Below are 22,635 nucleotides of genomic sequence, written 5' to 3' on the forward strand. Positions count from 1 at the left end.
TGTATGTTTGTTTTTTTCCATATAATAATGACTGGATACTAATCACATCAACTGAGAACATTCGTTGAACAACTGAGGATCACCATACTGAATACCCCCAAGGGATGTATACGTTATATTTATTTGATGTTTATATTGGGCGCTTATACTGAGAAAAAATTGTCTTCCTTTTGTGTTCAACTATAGATCTCCAGCCTGATTAACTTTCTTGCTTCAAACCATAGTGTCACCTTCAGCAAGTAGCATTATTTAGAGTACTTAGCAATTCTCATTACAGCTTCATTACAGACAAATGAGGATCTTGTATGGGTCCTGACAATACAGTTTGCACTCCCCTTTGTTATGTTTCTACATTTACAGCTGAACAACTATTGATTATTGCATAAAGAATAGAACAATAAAAATAAAATAATTCAATAAATAAATAATATAAAAATAATTCAATAAAAACATAATATAAAACTGTATGTACTGTATGTGTATTAAAATCTAATAGGATTCCGTTTCTGATAATTTAAATTACTGGGTATACTGTCTTTATGAATTTGTAATTCAAATTTGTAAAGCAGTAATCCATTGTTGAGTGGTTGATAGCAAAATATATTCATCTTCCTTTCACACATCTCCAACCCTAGTCCACTATGTATCTTCAAAGATCTGACCAATCCCCTGTACATTTTTGCTTTCATCATTAAAAACATCCCATCTCAATCTGACCTATGCCTTTCCTCATTTTCTTTAAGACTCCTCCCGTTCTGCCACCTACCTATAGAGCACCTTACCCCACTTACCATCACCTCTCCCACTTCCACTCCTTCAAAAGCTCTCTCAAAATACATCTATTTATTGTAACTCCCCCCCCAGCCACAATTGAACTCCCTCTTCCAGTCTTCCAGCTACTATTGCCTTAACTGTTCCCACTCACTCTAGACTATAGCTCATGCAGTGTCACGAACCGATCACTCTCCTCTGCGGGTTCTGGGGTCCATCCGTTGCCGGCGCAGTTGGTCGCAGTGCTGTGTGGCCGTGTGGGGACGCGGCGTTGTCAGCAGCAGAGGTGATGCAGGTTCTGGGAGCCGGGAGTGCGGGGACCAAATGACCAAAGGCACCGCTGTGTGTCTGCAGTATAGGAGGCGGCCATGTTGGAGAACAAATGAGCACCTAAGAGCACTTGTGAAACACCTGTGGGTAAGTGTTAGCCAATCTCGTGCTTGTGCTGCCTTAAAGTAGGCTGGGATTATGTTACTCTGAGTCTGTGCTCTGTTGTATCTACTCAATGCCCTAGCTCTGTGCTCTCTCCATGGATTTCCGTGTAAGTCCTGTGGTCCAGATATTGCCTCCGCTCCCAGAGGTCTGCCTGCAGCCTTCACTGCCAAAGAGCCACCAGCTCCATGCTGTGCTGTCAGTCAATCGCTTTCCCAATGGCAACAAGTGGATTTTCAGAGTCTTGTGAGAGGTTACTGTGTCTGCCTGTTTCAATCACACAGCCTTTGGAAGATTCTACTAAACTCAGGTGCTCATTTTATCAGCTCTCAGCTTAACCCATTCATCACCATTGTCATCTGCTGCAGTTTTACAGTGCTGTGTTAAGGGGGGGTACACACGGAGAGATCTGTGCTTAAAATCTAAGCAATCTTGCTAGATTGCTTAGATTTTAAGCACGGATCTGCCGTGTGTATGCCAGTCCAGCGATAGCGATGCGCGTCCCCGCGCATCGCTATCGCCGATGCTAGATTGAGCCTGGTACTTGTAGTTACAAAAAACACAGGACACACACACACACTGTGAAAGTAAAATTGTATTTAAACATACAAGCACACTTACACACTCACACATACTTAACTAGTGTCCCACAGAGCCTCTCGGTCCCCTTGTCTAGTAGAATCCATGGGGTACCTGTAAATAAAAAAATATACTCACCTAATCCAGTGTAGATCAGTCCTCTTCGTTCCATGTAGGCATCCAGGGGTTAAAAAAAACACACAAAAAAACCCCCAGTCCACGCAACTGAAGGGGATCCATGTGTACACATGGATCTCCTTTCCCCGAATGCCAGGACCCCTCATGACTCCTGTCACTTGGGGACTCGTCAGCCAATCATGGAGCACCACATCATAGCGCTCCCCTGATTGGCTGTGCTCTCCCTGCCTGCCAATCCAGTGGTACGTATAGGCAGTAATAGGGAAAGAAATCCCCATTATCGCCTATGGTGGGAATGTGCATTCTGCGGTAGACCACAACATTAATTGAGGTCACTCTTGTGGGTGTCATGAGGGGTCCCGGCATTCGGAGAAAGGTGATCCATGTATACACATGGATCCCCTTCAATTGAGTGGACTGGGGTTTTTACGGATTTTTTTAACCCCTGGATGCCTACATGGAACGAAGAAGACTGGTCTGCACCGGATTAGGTGAGTATAATTTTTTTTATTTACAGGTACCTGCTAGGCAAGGAGACCAAGGGGCTCCATGGGACACTGGGTAAGTATGTGTAAGTGTGCATGTATGTTTAAATAAAAATTTTCTTTCACAGTGTGTGTGTCCTGTTTTTTATTTTACTGTAGTACTACAGGTACCGGTGGGCCATTTAATGCCCCGCATGCTGGTACTTGTGGTTCTCCAAGTACCAGCATGCAGGGGAGGCTTGCTGAGACTTGTAGTTTCACAGCAAATGACAATATTCTATTTTTTACACATTTTATGGCTATCAGCCTGCCATCCAACAACCCACAGATGGCAGGTAGAGCCCCAGACTTCATCCCTGGCCCTTGGGTGCCTGGAGGGGGGTCCCCACTACCCTAGGGAACCCTGGCCAGGGGAGACAAGTTGGGGGATAATGCCATGGCTGCAGTGACCTATATAAATTTGTCCCCCGGCTGTGGCATTATCTCTTTGGCTAGTGGAGCCCAGTGCTGGTTTCAAAAATATGGGGGGCCCCTAAATCCTTTTGTCCACTGTATTTTTGGAACCAGGACCGGTCCAAGAGCGCAGTGCTGGTTGTTATAATACAGGGAAACCCTACGCAATTTTTTTTCTGGTATTGGACCAGCTCAAAGAGCCTGTGACTAGTTTTGTTCAGGAGGGGGTACCCCACACAATTATTTTTTTATCTTTAACTATTTAAATACTCTACACAATGAAGCCCTGCATGGATCTCACTGATTCGGCCAGGCTTCATTGTGTTATGCCCGGCAGTGTTTTAATAATCTCTTCCGTAAAACACTGCCCCGACAATATGAATTACATCAACATCGGTAAACGTTAACTGAAAAAACATGGTAGTTTAGTAAATTACTGTGTTTTTCCCCAAAAAGTTGCAATCTCAATCAGGCCATATCAGCCGAGATTGATCTTGGCTGAAATCGGCTGCAACATGAATCTTAGTAAATTTACCCCAGAGAGAGGGGTGGGAAGTACAAGAAACACATGGGCAGAGTGAGGAAGGAAAGAAAAAGTGATTATGGAAAGCTATTTAACATACTTCACAACTTTTTCTGATTTGAGCAGGACAGAGTAATTTTTTTGGCACTGCACGATTGTTCAACCCTCAGGCTGCAGTGTCCCGTGGTGTGTGTGGTGCAGTTGGGATTAGACGCTGTGTGCATATGCTCACAGACCCCCCCCCCCCCCCCCAACCAGTGACAAAAATGGGAGGCGTGGCTCATTATTCTGGCTTTCCTGCGAAGCCATGCCCCCTTTTAATAAGCCATACCACCTTTTTTTTTCAGGTGCAGGCGGATTTGCTGTGCAAGGGTGTCCCACATTAGATTGTCCAGTTGTTGGGAGGTATGATTTAACAATTTCAGATTATTGCACTTTTACACATCAACAATAATATTCTATCCATCAAATAATTTTTGCTGATAGCAAAATGTTCAGTGTTGATTTCTCACCAGAAATGATCTGTTTAATCATGTACATCTCTACTATGTAAAGCTACACATAAAGCATGTTTTGGATCTTGGTTTGTTGTGTACTAAGAAAAAAAATTCCAATTTTTTTTGTAATCCATCACATTCAAATGTGCTGAATCAGAACAAGCTGGCATAAAATGAAAGCCACAGAACCCTTTGTATGCATGCTGCTGTTCAACAGTTTTTGGATCCTACCATAAACCCCACTGATACATAGAGATAAATATTTATACTCACATCATCTGTTTAGTTTACCGCAGAGAAAAGCGTTATGATGTTAAAGGTCACAGCACACATGATTCTGCCATGACAGCTCAATATATCTCAGTCAGTTTCTGAGAATGTCAGTGCTCAATGCACACCCATTGTAATATACAATATATTTACTGTTTATATAAAGAATGATATCCTGTATCCTTTATACTTAAAGGCTTTGTTGATGTTCAATGAACTAAGCTATGTTTTATGTTTAACTTTATGTTACTATGAAACAACTCTGTTTTAGATTTCATATTCACTGCAGTATTATTTCAGAGTGGGACTCAGCAGTGAAAAGTGTGGAGAAGTGAGCCAGTGGAGAACCAATCAGCATTGAAGTAATATTTATAATTTACATACTATAAAATTATACAGAGCAGCTGATTGGTTGGTTGCCTTGGGCAAATTCTCCACTGGCTCACTTCTCCACTCTTTTCACTGCTTAGTACATCTCCCGTTAATTAAGTGTGGGAAAAACAAAGAAGCAAACAGTGCTGAGCAGAATGTAAGATATGGATGTGCTCTCCACGTGGATTTCACATTCTGATCACACATTCTGCGTAATATGCATTGGAACAATTGCCTGCTGCACAGGCTTCTGTAATGGCATCAAATTACAATGACTATCAGATTGCATCAAAAGTTTTTATTTAAATAAATAACTGGAAATGTTAAACTCACAATAAAATTACAAATTATTGCTATATGGAAATGTTTTATGTAATTGTTTCCAAATAAAAAGATGCATGTGTCAACATTTAGAATGAAGGCTTTCCTTGCTTTAGGCTTCCTTGAAAATAAATTTATACAGAAAACCCCCCAAAACAACATATGTTTGATTTTATAGATTATTAGTTATTCCAAGATCTAGTAAATTAATGAAGCTAATTATCCCAAACTGATTTCTCGGGCTATCCTGAATTGTTATCTCTGGAACTATTTGCTAATATCTATTCTCTGGGTTCATTTAATTGATATTGCTTGCAATGTAGTGATTAGAACACATTTGGAATAAACTCCCTCCATCAAAATGAACCCAGCATCTGACAACAGGTCCCAGACACAATATTTAGGAGCTGATTTGGAGGAAGACGCTAATGGCAGAGCCATGGCCCTCATTCCGAGTTGATCGGTCGCAAGGCGAATTTAGCAGAGTTACACACGCTAAGCCGCCGCCTACTGGGAGTGAATCTTAGCTTCTTAAAATTGCGACCGATGTATTCGCAATATTGCGATTACTAACTACTTAGCAGTTTCAGAGTAGCTTCAGACTTACTCTGCCTGTGCGATCAGTTCAGTGCTTGTCGTTCCTGTTTGACGTCACAAACACACCCAGCGTTCGCCCAGGCACTCCCACCGTTTCTCCGGCCACTCCTGCGTTTTTTCCGGAAACGGTAGCGTTTTCAGCCACACGCCCCTGAAACGCCGTGTTTCCGCCCAGTAACACCCATTTCCTGTCAATCACATTACGATCGCCGGAGCGATGAAAAAGCCGTGAGTAAAATTACTTTCTACATAGCAAAGTTACTTGGCGCAGTCACAGTGCGAACATTGCGCATGCGTACTAAGCGGATTTACATTGCGATGCGATGAAAAATACCGAGCGAACAACTCGGAATGAGGGCCCATGTACGCAGCGGCTGTGTGAAATTATGCAAAAGTTGCAGGAGGCATCTTAAGTAGAAAAGACTCCAACTGTCGGCTTCTCTGATCTGCTGCTGTGTCTGACAATGCAGCATCAGATCAACAAACTGTGGACCTAATTAAAGGTTGATTGCAAAACAACATTTTCATCTAATGGGCAAAACCATGTGCACTGCAGGGGAGGCAGATATAACATGTGCAGAGAGAGTTAGATTTGGGTGGGGTGTGTTCAAACTAGAGATGAGCGCCGGAAATTTTTCGGGTTTTGTGTTTTGGTTTTGGGTTCGGTTCCGCGGCCGTGTTTTGGGTTCGACCGCGTTTTGGCAAAACCTCACCCAATTTTTTTTGTCGGATTCGGGTGTGTTTTGGATTCGGGTGTTTTTTTCAAAAAACCCTAAAAAACAGCTTAAATCATAGAATTTGGGGGTCATTTTGATCCCAAAGTATTATTAACCTCAAAAACCATAATTTCCACTCATTTTCAGTCTATTCTGAATACCTCACACCTCACAATATTATTTTTAGTCCTAAAATTTGCACCGAGGTCGCTGTGTGAGTAAGATAAGCGACCCTAGTGGCCGACACAAACACCGGGCCCATCTAGGAGTGGCACTGCAGTGTCACGCAGGATGTCCCTTCCAAAAAACCCTCCCCAAACAGCACATGACGCAAAGAAAAAAAGAGGCGCAATGAGGTAGCTGTGTGAGTAAGATAAGCGACCCTAGTGGCCGACACAAACACCGGGCCCATCTAGGAGTGGCACTGCAGTGTCACGCAGGATGTCCCTTCCAAAAAACCCTCCCCAAACAGCACATGATGCAAAGAAAAAAAGAGGCGCAATGAGGTAGCTGACTGTGTGAGTAAGATAAGCGACCCTAGTGGCCGACACAAACACCGGGCCCATCTAGGAGTGGCACTGCAGTGTCACGCAGGATGTCCCTTCCAAAAAACCCTCCCCAAACAGCACATGACGCAAAGAAAAAAAGAGGCGCAATGAGGTAGCTGTGTGAGTAAGATAAGCGACCCTAGTTGCCGACACAAACACCGGGCCCATCTAGGAGTGGCACTGCAGTGTCACGCAGGATGTCCCTTCCAAAAAACCCTCCCCAAACAGCACATGACGCAAAGAAAAAAAGAGGCGCAATGAGGTAGCTGACTGTGTGAGTAAGATAAGCGACCCTAGTGGCCGACACAAACACCGGGCCCATCTAGGAGTGGCACTGCAGTGTCACGCAGGATGTCCCTTCCAAAAAACCCTCCCCAAACAGCACATGATGCAAAGAAAAAAAGAGGCGCAATGAGGTAGCTGACTGTGTGAGTAAGATAAGCGACCCTAGTGGCCGACACAAACACCGGGCCCATCTAGGAGTGGCACTGCAGTGTCACGCAGGATGTCCCTTCCAAAAAACCCTCCCCAAACAGCACATGACGCAAAGAAAAAAAGAGGCGCAATGAGGTAGCTGACTGTGTGAGTAAGATAAGCGACCCTAGTGGCCGACACAAACACCGGGCCCATCTAGGAGTGGCACTGCAGTGTCACGCAGGATGGCCCTTCCAAAAAACCCTCCCCAAACAGCACATGACGCAAAGAAAAAAAGAGGCGCAATGAGGTAGCTGACTGTGTGAGTAAGATAAGCGACCCTAGTGGCCGACACAAACACCGGGCCCATCTAGGAGTGGCACTGCAGTGTCACGCAGGATGGCCCTTCCAAAAAACCCTCCCCAAACAGCACATGACGCAAAGAAAAATAAAAGAAAAAAGAGGTGCAAGATGGAATTGTCCTTGGGCCCTCCCACCCACCCTTATGTTGTATAAACAAAACAGGACATGCACACTTTAACCAACCCATCATTTCAGTGACAGGGTCTGCCACACGACTGTGACTGATATGACGGGTTGGTTTGGACCCCCCCCAAAAAAGAAGCAATTAATCTCTCCTTGCACAAACTGGCTCTACAGAGGCAAGATGTCCACCTCATCATCATCCTCCGATATATCACCGTGTACATCCCCCTCCTCACAGATTATCAATTCGTCCCCACTGGAATCCACCATCTCAGCTCCCTGTGTACTTTGTGGAGGCAATTGCTGCTGGTCAATGTCTCCGCGGAGGAATTGATTATAATTCATTTTAATGAACATCATCTTCTCCACATTTTCTGGATGTAACCTCGTACGCCGATTGCTGACAAGGTGAGCGGCGGCACTAAACACTCTTTCGGAGTACACACTTGTGGGAGGGCAACTTAGGTAGAATAAAGCCAGTTTGTGCAAGGGCCTCCAAATTGCCTCTTTTTCCTGCCAGTATAAGTACGGACTGTGTGACGTGCCTACTTGGATGCGGTCACTCATATAATCCTCCACCATTCTTTCAATGGGGAGAGAATCATATGCAGTGCCAGTAGACGACATGTCCGTATCCGTAATCGTTGTCAGGTCCTTCAGTCCGGACCAGATGTCAGCATCAGCAGTCGCTCCAGACTGCCCTGCATCACCGCCAGCGGGTGGGCTCGGAATTCTGAGCCTTTTCCTCGCACCCCCAGTTGCGGGAGAATGTGAAGGAGGAGATATTGACAGGTCGCGTTCCGCTTGACTTGACAATTTTCTAACCAGCAGGTCTTTCAACCCCAGCAGACTTGTGTCTGCCGGAAAGAGAGATCCAAGGTAGGCTTTAAATCTAGGATCGAGCACGGTGGCCAAAATGTAGTGCTCTGATTTCAACAGATTGACCACCCGTGAATCCTTGTTAAGCGAATTAAGGGCTCCATCCACAAGTCCCACATGCCTAGCGGAATCGCTCTGTGTTAGCTCCTCCTTCAATGTCTCCAGCTTCTTCTGCAAAAGCCTGATGAGGGGAATGACCTGACTCAGGCTGGCAGTGTCTGAACTGACTTCACGTGTGGCAAGTTCAAAGGGCATCAGAACCTTGCACAACGTTGAAATCATTCTCCACTGCGCTTGAGACAGGTGCATTCCACCTCCTATATCGTGCTCAATTGTATAGGCTTGAATGGCCTTTTGCTGCTCCTCCAACCTCTGAAGCATATAGAGGGTTGAATTCCACCTCGTTACCACTTCTTGCTTCAGATGATGGCAGGGCAGGTTCAGTAGTTTTTGGTGGTGCTCCAGTCTTCTGTACGTGGTGCCTGTACGCCGAAAGTGTCCCGCAATTCTTCTGGCCACCGACAGCATCTCTTGCACGCCCCTGTCGTTTTTTAAAAAATTCTGCACCACCAAATTCAAGGTATGTGCAAAACATGGGACGTGCTGGAATTTGCCCATATTTAATGCACACACAATATTGCTGGCGTTGTCCGATGCCACAAATCCACAGGAGAGTCCAATTGGGGTAAGCCATTCCGCGATGATCTTCCTCAGTTGCCGTAAGAGTTTTTCAGCTGTGTGCGTATTCTGGAAACCGGTGAAACAAAGCGTAGCCTGCCTAGGAAAGAGTTGGCATTTGCGAGATGCTGCTACTGGTGCCGCCGCTGCTGTTCTTGCGGCGGGAGTCCATACATCTACCCAGTGGGCTGTCACAGTCATATAGTCCTGACCCTGCCCTGCTCCACTTGTCCACATGTCCGTGGTTAAGTGGACATTGGGTACAACTGCATTTTTTAGGACACTGGTGAGTCTTTTTCTGAAGTCCGTGTACATTCTCGGTATCGCCTGCCTAGAGAAGTGGAACCTAGATGGTATTTGGTAACGGGGGCACACTGCCTCAATAAATTGTCTAGTTCCCTGTGAACTAACGGCGGATACCGGATGCACGTCTAACACCAACATAGTTGTCAAGGCCTCAGTTATCCGCTTTGCAGCAGGATGACTGCTGTGATATTTCATCTTCCTCGCAAAGGACTGTTGAACAGTCAATTGCTTACTGGAAGTAGTACAAGTGGGCTTACGACTTCCCCTCTGGGATGACCATCGACTCCCAGCAGCAACAACAGCAGCGCCAGCAGCAGTAGGCGTTACACGCAAGGATGCATCGGAGGAATCCCAGGCAGGAGAGGAATCATCAGAATTGCCAGTGACATGGCCTGCAGGACTATTGGCATTCCTGGGGAAGGAGGAAATTGACACTGAGGGAGTTGGTGGGGTGGTTTGCGTGAGCTTGGTTACAAGAGGAAGGGATTTACTGGTCAGTGGACTGCTTCCGCTGTCGGCCAAAGTTTTTGAACTTGTCACTGACTTATTATGAATGCGCTGCAGGTGACGTATAAGGGAGGATGTTCCGAGGTGGTTAACGTCCTTACCCCTACTTATTACAGCTTGACAAAGGGAACACACGGCTTGACAAATGTTGTCCGCATTTCTGGTGAAATACTTCCACACCGAAGAGCTGATTTTTTTGGTATTTTCACCAGGCATGTCAACGGCCATATTCCTCCCACGGACAACAGGTGTCTCCCCGGGTGCCTGACTTAAACAAACCACCTCACCATCAGAGTCCTCCTGGTCAATTTCCTCCCCAGCGCCAGCAACACCCATATCCTCCTCATCCTGGTGTACTTCAACACTGACATCTTCAATCTGACTATCAGGAACTGGACTGCGGGTGCTCCTTCCAGCACTTGCAGGGGGCGTGCAAATGGTGGAAGGCTCATGCTCTTCACGTCCAGTGTTGGGAAGGTCAGGCATCGCAACCGACACAATTGGACTCTCCTTGTGGATTTGGGATTTCGAAGAACGCACAGTTCTTTGCTGTGCTTTTTCCAGCTTGAGTCTTTTCATTTTTCTAGCGAGAGGCTGAGTGCTTCCATCCTCATGTGAAGCTGAACCACTAGCCATGAACATAGGCCAGGGCCTCAGCCGTTCCTTGCCACTCCGTGTGGTAAATGGCATATTGACAAGTTTACGCTTCTCCTCCGACAATTTTATTTTAGGTTTTGGAGTCCTTTTTTTACTGATATTTGGTGTTTTGGATTTGACATGCTCTGTACTATGACATTGGGCATCGGCCTTGGCAGACGACGTTGCTGGCATTTCATCGTCTCGGCCATGACTAGTGGCAGCAGCTTCAGCACGAGGTGGAAGTGGATCTTGATCTTTCCCTAGTTTTGGAACCTCAACATTTTTGTTCTCCATATTTTAATAGGCACAACTAAAAGGCACCTCAGGTAAACAATGGAGATGGATGGATACTAGTATACAATTATGGACGGACTGCCGAGTGCCGACACAGAGGTAGCTACAGCCATGGACTACTGTACTGTACTGTGTCTGCTGCTAATATAGACTGGTTGATAATGAGATGTAGTATGTATAAAGAAGAAAGAAAAAAAAACCACGGGTAGGTGGTATACAATTATGGATGGACTGCCGAGTGCCGACACAGAGGTAGCTACAGCCGTGGACTACCGTACTGTACTGTGTCTGCTGCTAATATAGACTGGATGATAATGAGATGTAGTATGTATAAAGAAGAAGAAAAAAAACCACGGGTAGGTGGTATACAATTATGGATGGACTGCCGAGTGCCGACACAGAGGTAGCTACAGCCGTGGACTACCGTACTGTACTGTGTCTGCTGCTAATATAGACTGGATGATAATGAGATGTAGTATGTATAAAGAAGAAAGAAAAAAAAAACCACGGGTAGGTGGTATACAATTATGGATGGACTGCCGAGTGCCGACACAGAGGTAGCTACAGCCGTGGACTACCGTACTGTACTGTGTCTGCTGCTAATATAGACTGGATGATAATGAGATGTAGTATGTATAAAGAAGAAAAAAAAAACCACGGGTAGGTGGTATACAATTATGGATGGACTGCCGAGTGCCGACACAGAGGTAGCTACAGCCGTGGACTACCGTACTGTACTGTGTCTGCTGCTAATATAGACTGGTTGATAATGAGATGTAGTATGTATGTATAAAGAAAGAAAAAAAAAACCACGGGTAGGTGGTATACAATTATGGACGGACTGCCGAGTGCAGACACAGAGGTAGCTACAGCCGTGGACTACCGTACTGTACTGTGTCTGCTGCTAATATAGACTGGATGATAATGAGATGTAGTATGTATAAAGAAGAAAGAAAAAAAAACCACGGGTAGGTGGTATACAATTATGGACGGACTGCCGAGTGCCGACACAGAGGTAGCTACAGCCGTGAACTACCGTACTGTGTCTGCTGCGACTGGATGATAAATAATGATATAAAAAATATATATATATCACTACTGCAGCCGGACAGGTATATATTATTTAATGACGGACCTGCTGGACACTGTCTGTCAGCAGAATGAGTTTTTTATAGAATAAAAAAACACCACACAAGTCACACGACGAGTGTTTAACTTTTTCAGGCAATCACAATATAGTATACTATACTGGTGGTCAGTGTGGTCAGGTCACTGGTCAGTCACACTGGCAGTGGCACTCCTGCAGCAAAAGTGTGCACTGTTTAATTTTAATAATATGTACTCCTGGCTCCTGCTATAACCTATAACTGCTCCCCAGTCTCCCCCACAATTAAGCTGTGTGAGCACAGTCAGATATTATACATAGATGATGCAGCACACTGGGCTGAGCACAGATATGGTATGTGACTGAGTCACTGTGTATCGTTTTTTTCAGGCAGAGAATGGATTATATTAAATAAAACTGCACTGGTGGTCACTGGTCAGTGGTCAGTCACTAGTAAACTCTGCACTCTCTAGTACTCCTAAGCTCCAGTAAATCAAGTGTCTCTGTCTCAATCTCACTCTCTCTCTTCTAATCTAAATGGAGAGGACGCCAGCCACGTCCTCTCCCTATCAATCTCAATGCACGTGTGAAAATGGCGGCGACGCGCGGCTCCTTATATAGAATCCGAGTCTCGCGATAGAATCCGAGCCTCGCGAGAATCCGACAGCATCATGATGACGTTCGGGCGCGCTCGGGTTAACCGAGCAAGGCGGGAAGATCCGAGTCGCTCGGATCCGTGTAAAAAAAAGCTGAAGTTCGGGCGGGTTCGGATTCCGAGGAACCGAACCCGCTCATCTCTAGTTCAAACTGAAATCTAAATTGCAGTGTAAAAATAAAGCAGCCAGTATTTACCCTGCACAGAAACAAAATAACCCACCCAAATCTAACTCTCTCTGCACATGTTATTACTGCCACACCTGCAGTGCACATGGTTTTGCCCATTAGAGGAAAATGTTGTTTTGCAATCAACCTTGAATTAGGCCCTGTGTGAACATTGGATTCTCAGGTTACTCAGGATGTCTGTAAAATCATGCTGCCGGGGCCATTGATATAGAGAAGGGAGGGGTGCTATGCTATTGTAGTCTGTGGGGACAACACAAATTGCCACTACCGATGCTGATGTTGGACGCATGAGCGGTCCGCTGACCTCTGCAGAAGTTACAAATACAGAGCAAACAGAAAACCCCATCGCTCAGTGTGGCATATACCGTCTTTATGAAAAATTTCAGACAAATAATTTTAACTTGAAAAAAAGAAAACCCATATATACATTTTATTAATAAATGAATACTGTACTGTACTAGACATACATTACTATCAAGGGAATATATATGGGCTATAATAACCGGTTCCTAGACAGTACAATAATAAATACAACATGCCGGGATCAGTGAAACTGGATTTGGCACACCCAGAAAATGGGGACAATACACCCCTGTTTTCTACAACGCTCCCCATTGCCGACTTCAAGTGCCAGCAGGCACACTGGGCATGCTGCAAGCGCTGCACACTAGCATGTGTACACACAATGAGTTAGTGCAGGCAGGCTATATACAACAAATAATTGACTGCTTTCAAATAGATGTTTGGTATCCACAATGGACAAAATGTGACTATAATCATGCTGCTTATGATAATGCAAAAATTTGAATTTGCTGCTATGGAATTTTTTGGTGCTATTATGATTTTATAATTGCTCTATTTATTGTAATTGTTTTTTTTAAATGTTTTTATTCTATGGCTCTTATATGGACTTGGTTTTTAACTGCTGACCAATCTGGAGAAAAAGAGACTAAGTGACGATCCAGCTGAATTTGCGGAGGTGAACCGCATAAACTACTTCCTGTCTGCCTCCGCTGGAACGCATAGAGACTTCCGCCGTCGGGAGTGACGACTTCCGGTCACGGATAATGACGAAGACTTCAGGTCGCGGCAGAAAACGCTGCGTTTTGGCGGGAGCTAAATCTGTTTGTTCTGGACAATTAGGCTTAATGTTTGGGGGTATAAATACCCTACTCTAGGTACCCACCACTATGCTTCTGATGAAGGACTCTAACGTCCGAAACGTGTCAAGCTAGTGGTGCCCGGTGTGGAGAGGTGGAGCTGTCTTCCTTGGATGATTCTTTCCTTCCGATATGCTGCAGAAGTCCGGAATCTCCAGTGTTCTTTCTGGGAGGGTAATTTGTAGAGATGAGCGCCGGAAATTTTTCGGGTTTTGTGTTTTGGTTTTGGGTTCGGTTCCGCGGCCGTGTTTTGGGTTCGACCGCGTTTTGGCAAAACCTCACCGAATTTTTTTTGTCGGATTCGGGTGTGTTTTGGATTCGGGTGTTTTTTTCAAAAAACCCTAAAAAACAGCTTAAATCATAGAATTTGGGGGTCATTTTGATCCCAAAGTATTATTAACCTCAAAAACCATAATTTCCACTCATTTTCAGTCTATTCTGAATACCTCACACCTCACAATATTATTTTTAGTCCTAAAATTTGCACCGAGGTCGCTGTGTGAGTAAGATAAGCGACCCTAGTGGCCGACACAAACACCGGGCCCATCTAGGAGTGGCACTGCAGTGTCACGCAGGATGTCCCTTCCAAAAAACCCTCCCCAAACAGCACATGACGCAAAGAAAAAAAGAGGCGCAATGAGGTAGGTGTGTGAGTAAGATAAGCGACCCTAGTGGCCGACACAAACACCGGGCCCATCTAGGAGTGGCACTGCAGTGTCACGCAGGATGTCCCTTCCAAAAAACCCTCCCCAAACAGCACATGACGCAAAGAAAAAAAGAGGCGCAATGAGGTAGCTGACTGTGTGAGTAAGATAAGCGACCCTAGTGGCCGACACAAACACCGGGCCCATCTAGGAGTGGCACTGCAGTGTCACGCAGTATGTCCCTTCCAAAAAACCCTCCCCAAACAGCACATGACGCAAAGAAAAAAAGAGGCGCAATGAGGTAGCTGACTGTGTGAGTAAGATAAGCGACCCTAGTGGCCGACACAAACACCGGGCCCATCTAGGAGTGGCACTGCAGTGTCACGCAGGATGGCCCTTCCAAAAAACCCTCCCCAAACAGCACATGACGCAAAGAAAAATAAAAGAAAAAAGAGGTGCAAGATGGAATTGTCCTTGGGCCCTCCCACCCACCCTTATGTTGTATAAACAAAACAGGACATGCACACTTTAACCAACCCATCATTTCAGTGACAGGGTCTGCCACACGACTGTGACTGATATGACGGGTTGGTTTGGACCCCCCCCAAAAAAGAAGCAATTAATCTCTCCTTGCACAAACTGGCTCTACAGAGGCAAGATGTCCACCTCATCATCATCCTCCGATATATCACCGTGTACATCCCCCTCCTCACAGATTATCAATTCGTCCCCACTGGAATCCACCATCTCAGCTCCCTGTGTACTTTGTGGAGGCAATTGCTGCTGGTCAATGTCTCCGCGGAGGAATTGATTATAATTCATTTTAATGAACATCATCTTTTCCACATTTTCTGGATGTAACCTCGTACGCCGATTGCTGACAAGGTGAGCGGCGGCACTAAACACTCTTTCGGAGTACACACTTGTGGGAGGGCAACTTAGGTAGAATAAAGCCAGTTTGTGCAAGGGCCTCCAAATTGCCTCTTTTTCCTGCCAGTATAAGTACGGACTGTGTGACGTGCCTACTTGGATGCGGTCACTCATATAATCCTCCACCATTCTTTCAATGTTGAGAGAATCATATGCAGTGACAGTAGACGACATGTCCGTAATCGTTGTCAGGTCCTTCAGTCCGGACCAGATGTCAGCATCAGCAGTCGCTCCAGACTGCCCTGCATCACCGCCAGCGGGTGGGCTCGGAATTCTGAGCCTTTTCCTCGCACCCCCAGTTGCGGGAGAATGTGAAGGAGGAGATGTTGACAGGTCGCGTTCCGCTTGACTTGACAATTTTCTCACCAGCAGGTCTTTCAACCCCAGCAGACTTGTGTCTGCCGGAAAGAGAGATCCAAGGTAGGCTTTAAATCTAGGATCGAGCACGGTGGCTAAAATGTAGTGCTCTGATTTCAACAGATTGACCACCCGTGAATCCTTGTTAAGCGAATTAAGGGCTCCATCCACAAGTCCCACATGCCTAGCGGAATCGCTCCGTGTTAGCTCCTCCTTCAATGTCTCCAGCTTCTTCTGCAAAAGCCTGATGAGGGGAATGACCTGACTCAGGCTGGCAGTGTCTGAACTGACTTCACGTGTGGCAAGTTCAAAGGGCATCAGAACCTTGCACAACGTTGAAATCATTCTCCACTGCGCTTGAGACAGGTGCATTCCACCTCCTATATCGTGCTCAATTGTATAGGCTTGAATGGCCTTTTGCTGCTCCTCCAACCTCTGAAGCATATAGAGGGTTGAATTCCACCTCGTTACCACTTCTTGCTTCAGATGATGGCAGGGCAGGTTCAGTAGTTTTTGGTGGTGCTCCAGTCTTCTGTACGTGGTGCCTGTATGCCGAAAGTGTCCCGCAATTCTTCTGGCCACCGACAGCATCTCTTGCACGCCCCTGTCGTTTTTTAAAAAATTCTGCACCACCAAATTCAAGGTATGTGCAAAACATGGGACGTGCTGGAATTTGCCCATATTTAATGCACACACAATATTGCTGGCGTTGTCCGATGCCACAAATCCACAGGAGAGTCCAATTGGGGTAAGCCATTCCGCGATGATCTTCCTCAGTTGCCGTAAGAGGTTTTCAGCTGTGTGCGTATTCTGGAAACCGGTGATACAAAGCGTAGCCTGCCTAGGAAAGAGTTGGCGTTTGCGAGATGCTGCTACTGGTGCCGCCGCTGCTGTTCTTGCGGCGGGAGTCCATACATCTACCCAGTGGGCTGTCACAGTCATATAGTCCTGACCCTGCCCTGCTCCACTTGTCCACATGTCCGTGGTTAAGTGGACATTGGGTACAACTGCATTTTTTAGGACACTGGTGAGTCTTTTTCTGACGTCCGTGTACATTCTCGGTATCGCCTGCCTACAGAAGTGGAACCTAGATGGTATTTGGTAACGGGGGCACACTGCCTCAATAAATTGTCTAGTTCCCTGTGAACTAACGGCGGATACCGGACGCACGTCTAACACCAACATAGTTGTCAAGGCCTCAGTTATCCGCTTTGCAGCAGGATGACTGCTGTGATATTTCATCTTCCTCGCAAAGGACTGTTGAACAGTCAATTGCTTACTGGAAGTAGTACAAGTGGGCTTACGACTTCCCCTCTGGGATGACCATCGACTCCCAGCAGCAACAACAGCAGCGCCAGCAGCAGTAGGCGTTACACGCAAGGATGCATCGGAGGAATTCCAGGCAGGAGAGGAATCATCAGAATTGCCAGTGACATGGCCTGCAGGACTATTGGCATTCCTGGGGAAGGAGGAAATTGACACTGAGGGAGTTGGTGGGGTGGTTTGCGTGAGCTTGGTTACAAGAGGAAGGGATTTACTGGTCAGTGGACTGCTTCCGCTGTCGGCCAAAGTTTTTGAACTTGTCACTGACTTATTATGAATGCGCTGCAGGTGACGTATAAGGGAGGATGTTCCGAGGTGGTTAACATCCTTACCCCTACTTATTACAGCTTGACAAAGGGAACACACGGCTTGACAAATGTTGTCCGCATTTCTGGTGAAATACTTCCACACCGAAGAGCTGATTTTTTTGGTATTTTCACCAGGCATGTCAACGGCCATATTCCTCCCACGGACAACAGGTGTCTCTCCGGGTGCCTGACTTAAACAAACCACCTCACCATCAGAATCCTCCTGGTCAATTTCCTCCCCAGCGCCAGCAACACCCATATCCTCCTCATCCTGGTGTACTTCAACACTGACATCTTCAATCTGACTATCAGGAACTGGACTGCGGGTGCTCCTTCCAGCACTTGCAGGGGGCGTGCAAATGGTGGAAGGCGCATGCTCTTCACGTCCAGTGTTGGGAAGGTCAGGCATCGCAACCGACACAATTGGACTCTCCTTGTGGATTTGGGATTTCGAAGAACGCACAGTTCTTTGCTGTGCTTTTTCCAGCTTGAGTCTTTTAATTTTTCTAGCGAGAGGCTGAGTGCTTCCATCCTCATGTGAAGCTGAACCACTAGCCATGAACATAGGCCAGGGCCTCAGCCGTTCCTTGCCACTCCGTGTGGTAAATGGCATATTGGCAAGTTTACGCTTCTCCTCCGACAATTTTATTTTAGGTTTTGGAGTCCTTTTTTTACTGATATTTGGTGTTTTGGATTTGACATGCTCTGTACTATGACATTGGGCATCGGCCTTGGCAGACGACGATGCTGGCATTTCATCGTCTCGGCCATGACTAGTGGCAGCAGCTTCAGCACGAGGTGGAAGTGGATCTTGATCTTTCCCTAATTTTGGAACCTCAACATTTTTGTTCTCCATATTTTAATAGGCACAACTAAAAGGCACCTCAGGTAAACAATGGAGATGGATGGATACTAGTATACAATTATGGACGGACTGCCGAGTGCCGACACAGAGATAGCTACAGCCGTGGACTACCGTACTGTGTCTGCTGCTAATATAGACTGGTTGATAAAGAGATGTAGTATGTATGTATAAAGAAGAAAGAAAAAAAAACCACGGGTAGGTGGTATACAATTATGGACGGACTGCCGAGTGCTGACACAGAGGTAGCTACAGCCGTGGACTACCGTACTGTACTGTGTTTGCTGCTAATATAGACTGGTTGATAATGAGATGTAGTATGTATGTATAAAGAAGAAAGAAAAAAAAACCACGGGTAGGTGGTATACAATTATGGACGGACTGCCGAGTGCCGACACAGAGGTAGCTACAGCCGTGGACTACCGTACTGTACTGTGTCTGCTGCTAATATAGACTGGATGATAATGAGATGTAGTATGTATAAAGAAGAAAGAAAAAAAAAACCACGGGTAGGTGGTATACAATTATGGACGGACTGCCGAGTGCCGACACAGAGGTAGCTACAGCCGTGGACTACCGTACTGTTCTGTGTCTGCTGCTAATATAGACTGGATGATAATGAGATGTAGTATGTATAAAGAAGAAAAAAAAAACCACGGGTAGGTGGTATACAATTATGGATGGACTGCCGAGTGCCGACACAGAGGTAGCTACAGCCGTGGACTACCGTACTGTACTGTGTCTGCTGCTAATATAGACTGGATGATAATGAGATGTAGTATGTATAAAGAAGAAAAAAAAAACCACGGGTAGGTGGTATACAATTATGGACGGACTGCCGAGTGCCGACACAGAGGTAGCTACAGCCGTGGACTACCGTACTGTACTGTGTCTGCTGCTAATATAGACTGGATGATAATGAGATGTAGTATGTATAAAGAAGAAAGAAAAAAAAAAACCACGGGTAGGTGGTATACAATTATGGATGGACTGCCGAGTGCCGACACAGAGGTAGCTACAGCCGTGAACTACCGTACTGTGTCTGCTGCGACTGGATGATAAATAATGATATAAAAAAAATATATATATATATATATCACTACTGCAGCCGGACAGGTATATATTATATAATGACGGACCTGCTGGACACTGTCTGTCAGCAGAATGAGTTTTTTATAGAATAAAAAAACACCACACAAGTCACACGACGAGTGTTTAACTTTTTCAGGCAATCACAATATAGTATACTATACTGGTGGTCAGTGTGGTCAGGTCACTGGTCAGTCACACTGGCAGTGGCACTCCTGCAGCAAAAGTGTGCACTGTTTAATTTTAATAATATGTACTCCTGGCTCCTGCTATAACCTATAACTGCTCCCCAGTCTCCCCCACAATTAAGCTGTGTGAGCACAGTCAGATATTATACATAGATGATGCAGCACACTGGGCTGAGCACAGATATGGTATGTGACTGAGTCACTGTGTATCGTTTTTTTCAGGCAGAGAATGGATTATATTAAATAAAACTGCACTGGTGGTCACTGGTCAGTGGTCAGTCACTAGTAAACTCTGCACTCTCTAGTACTCCTAAGCTCCAGTAAATCAAGTGTCTCTGTCTCAATCTCACTCTCTCTCTTCTAATCTAAATGGAGAGGACGCCAGCCACGTCCTCTCCCTATCAATCTCAATGCACGTGTGAAAATGGCGGCGACGCGCGGCTCCTTATATAGAATCCGAGTCTCGCGATAGAATCCGAGCCTCGCGAGAATCCGACAGCGTCATGATGACGTTCGGGCGCGCTCGGGTTAACCGAGCAAGGCGGGAAGATCCGAGTCGCTCGGATCCGTGTAAAAAAAGCTGAAGTTCGGGCGGGTTCGGATTCCGAGGAACCGAACCCGCTCATCTCTAGTAATTTGACTCCAGCTGCCAGCACCCCTTGACACCCACCCCGTTTGTGTTGTGGATATATGCTACAATTTTTTAAAAACATTGTGAGTGTTCTGTGCAAATAAATTCGTTATCCCCTTTGTCCAATTGGTCTGCCCGATGATTTGTTTTCTTTTTTGAGATAAGAGATCACACGTTTTGGAGGGCGCTATAAGAGGACACCTGCAAACACTCCAGTGAAGGACTACAAGGGGATTCTCTTGTTTTGATTAGATGTAAGGACATTCTGTATACTTTATATGGTGTTTTGCGCCGATCACTTTCCAATTCTGTTCAAGCAAAAATAGAGTTCTTGCATTACTCACATGCGCTGCTCTGTCACATCATAACAAACTTTACATCTTTACATTGGTTAACTTATCTTCTCTATATTTTGTGTCTGAGTGTGTACATCACTAGTTGGTACACTGTATCTTATGTGAAATCACCTTGTAAATGGCCAGAACACTGTGCTCAGGCACATGCATCCATGCAGGTTAGCGTAATTTTGATACTTATGACTGTCTGTGCCAGCGCAGGTGCATTTACTGCATAACGATGTTGATGAGCACCATCAAAACACTTGTGATTGGCTGATTATGAACACACCACTTTGCTATTTTATTTAGTAAAAGTCATTTACATCCATTTTTGCAACTAATTCAGCCCAGAGCCGGATTTAGACCTCATGGGGCCTCAGGCAAGTTTCTGGTTTGGAGCCTTCTCCCTCAAACAATCCATAGCACTATATTTCGTACCTGATTCACGCTCCTTACATTATTTGTCATTTTTCCTCCTTACACATTATGTCACACACCGTAATGTCCCTTACACATTATGCCTCACACTGTTATGCCCCTTACACATTATGCCTCACACATAATGTCCCTTGCACATTATGCCTCACATCATAATGCCCCTTACATATTATGCCACACACCGTAATACCCCTTAAATACCTCACACTGTAACGCTCCTTACACATTATGCCTCACACCATAATGCCCCTTATCACATTATGTATTGCACCATAATTCCCTACTACACATTATTTCTCACACCATAATGCCCCTTACACATTATGCCACACACTGTAATAACACTTACATATTATGCCTCACACCGATATGCCCCTTACACATTATGCACTGCACTGTAATGCCCCTTACACATTATGCACTGCACAATAATGCCCCTTACACATTATTCCTCACACAGATATGGCCCTTACACTTATGCACTATACCGTAATGCCTCTTACACATTATGTCTCACATGTAATGCCCATTACACTTTATGCCACACACTGTAATGCCCCTTAAACATTATGCACCCCACCATAATGCCCCTTATACATTATGCCTCACACCATAATGCCCTTTACACATTATGCACCACACCTTGATGCCCCTTACACATTATGCACTGCACATCAATGACCCTTACACATCATGCACTGCAATGTAATGCCTCACACGGTAATGTCCCTTACACATTATGAACTGCACCATAATGCCCCTTACCCATTATGCCTAACACTGTAATGCCCCTTACACATTGTACCTCACACTGTAATGCCTCTTACACATTTTGCACCGCACCATAATACCCCTTACACAGTATACCTCATACCATAATGCCCCTTACACTTTATGCACCACAATGTAATTGCCATTTACACATTATGCCTCACATCAAAATGCTCCTTACACATTATACACCACAAGTTGTAATGCCCCTTACACATTATGCACTGCACTGTAATGCCTCTTACACATGGCAGCCTCATACTTACATGTCTAGGTGGCTGCTTCCTATCCAGGTGATTTTGGTTGCAGATGCCCCACATTCTTGTACTGACTGTTCTTTCCTGGTTGACATCTGCAAGCAGTACCTGCACCTCCATGAGAGTGAATGAGGCTCCACAGCATTGACCAGACTTCATCTTCCAGAATCCCCAGTCACTGCTGACTGCTCGTGAGGATTCTGGGAGATGTAGTTTTAGTGCCACTCCCTGCTCCCCCATAACACTCTGCAGTACCGCTGCAGCCGGGAGCTCCAGGAGGTCGAAACTTCTGATTCTGGAGTGAGCAAAGAGGAGATGGTAACTGAGAGTTTTCGGTGTTCCTCAGTTCCACAGCTCAGACCTCAGCAATCTCCAGGTGTCTTCTCCCTTGCCAGACCGTGCTGTCCTTTCTGTGACTGTGGAAGCCCAGGGACCACTTGATCCTCCCCTGCAGACAGTATCCAAGGGACATACTGATCAGGGCCG

This window comes from Pseudophryne corroboree, chromosome 1, assembly GCF_028390025.1.
Source record: "Pseudophryne corroboree isolate aPseCor3 chromosome 1, aPseCor3.hap2, whole genome shotgun sequence".
NCBI classification, from domain to species: Eukaryota; Metazoa; Chordata; class Amphibia; order Anura; family Myobatrachidae; genus Pseudophryne; species Pseudophryne corroboree.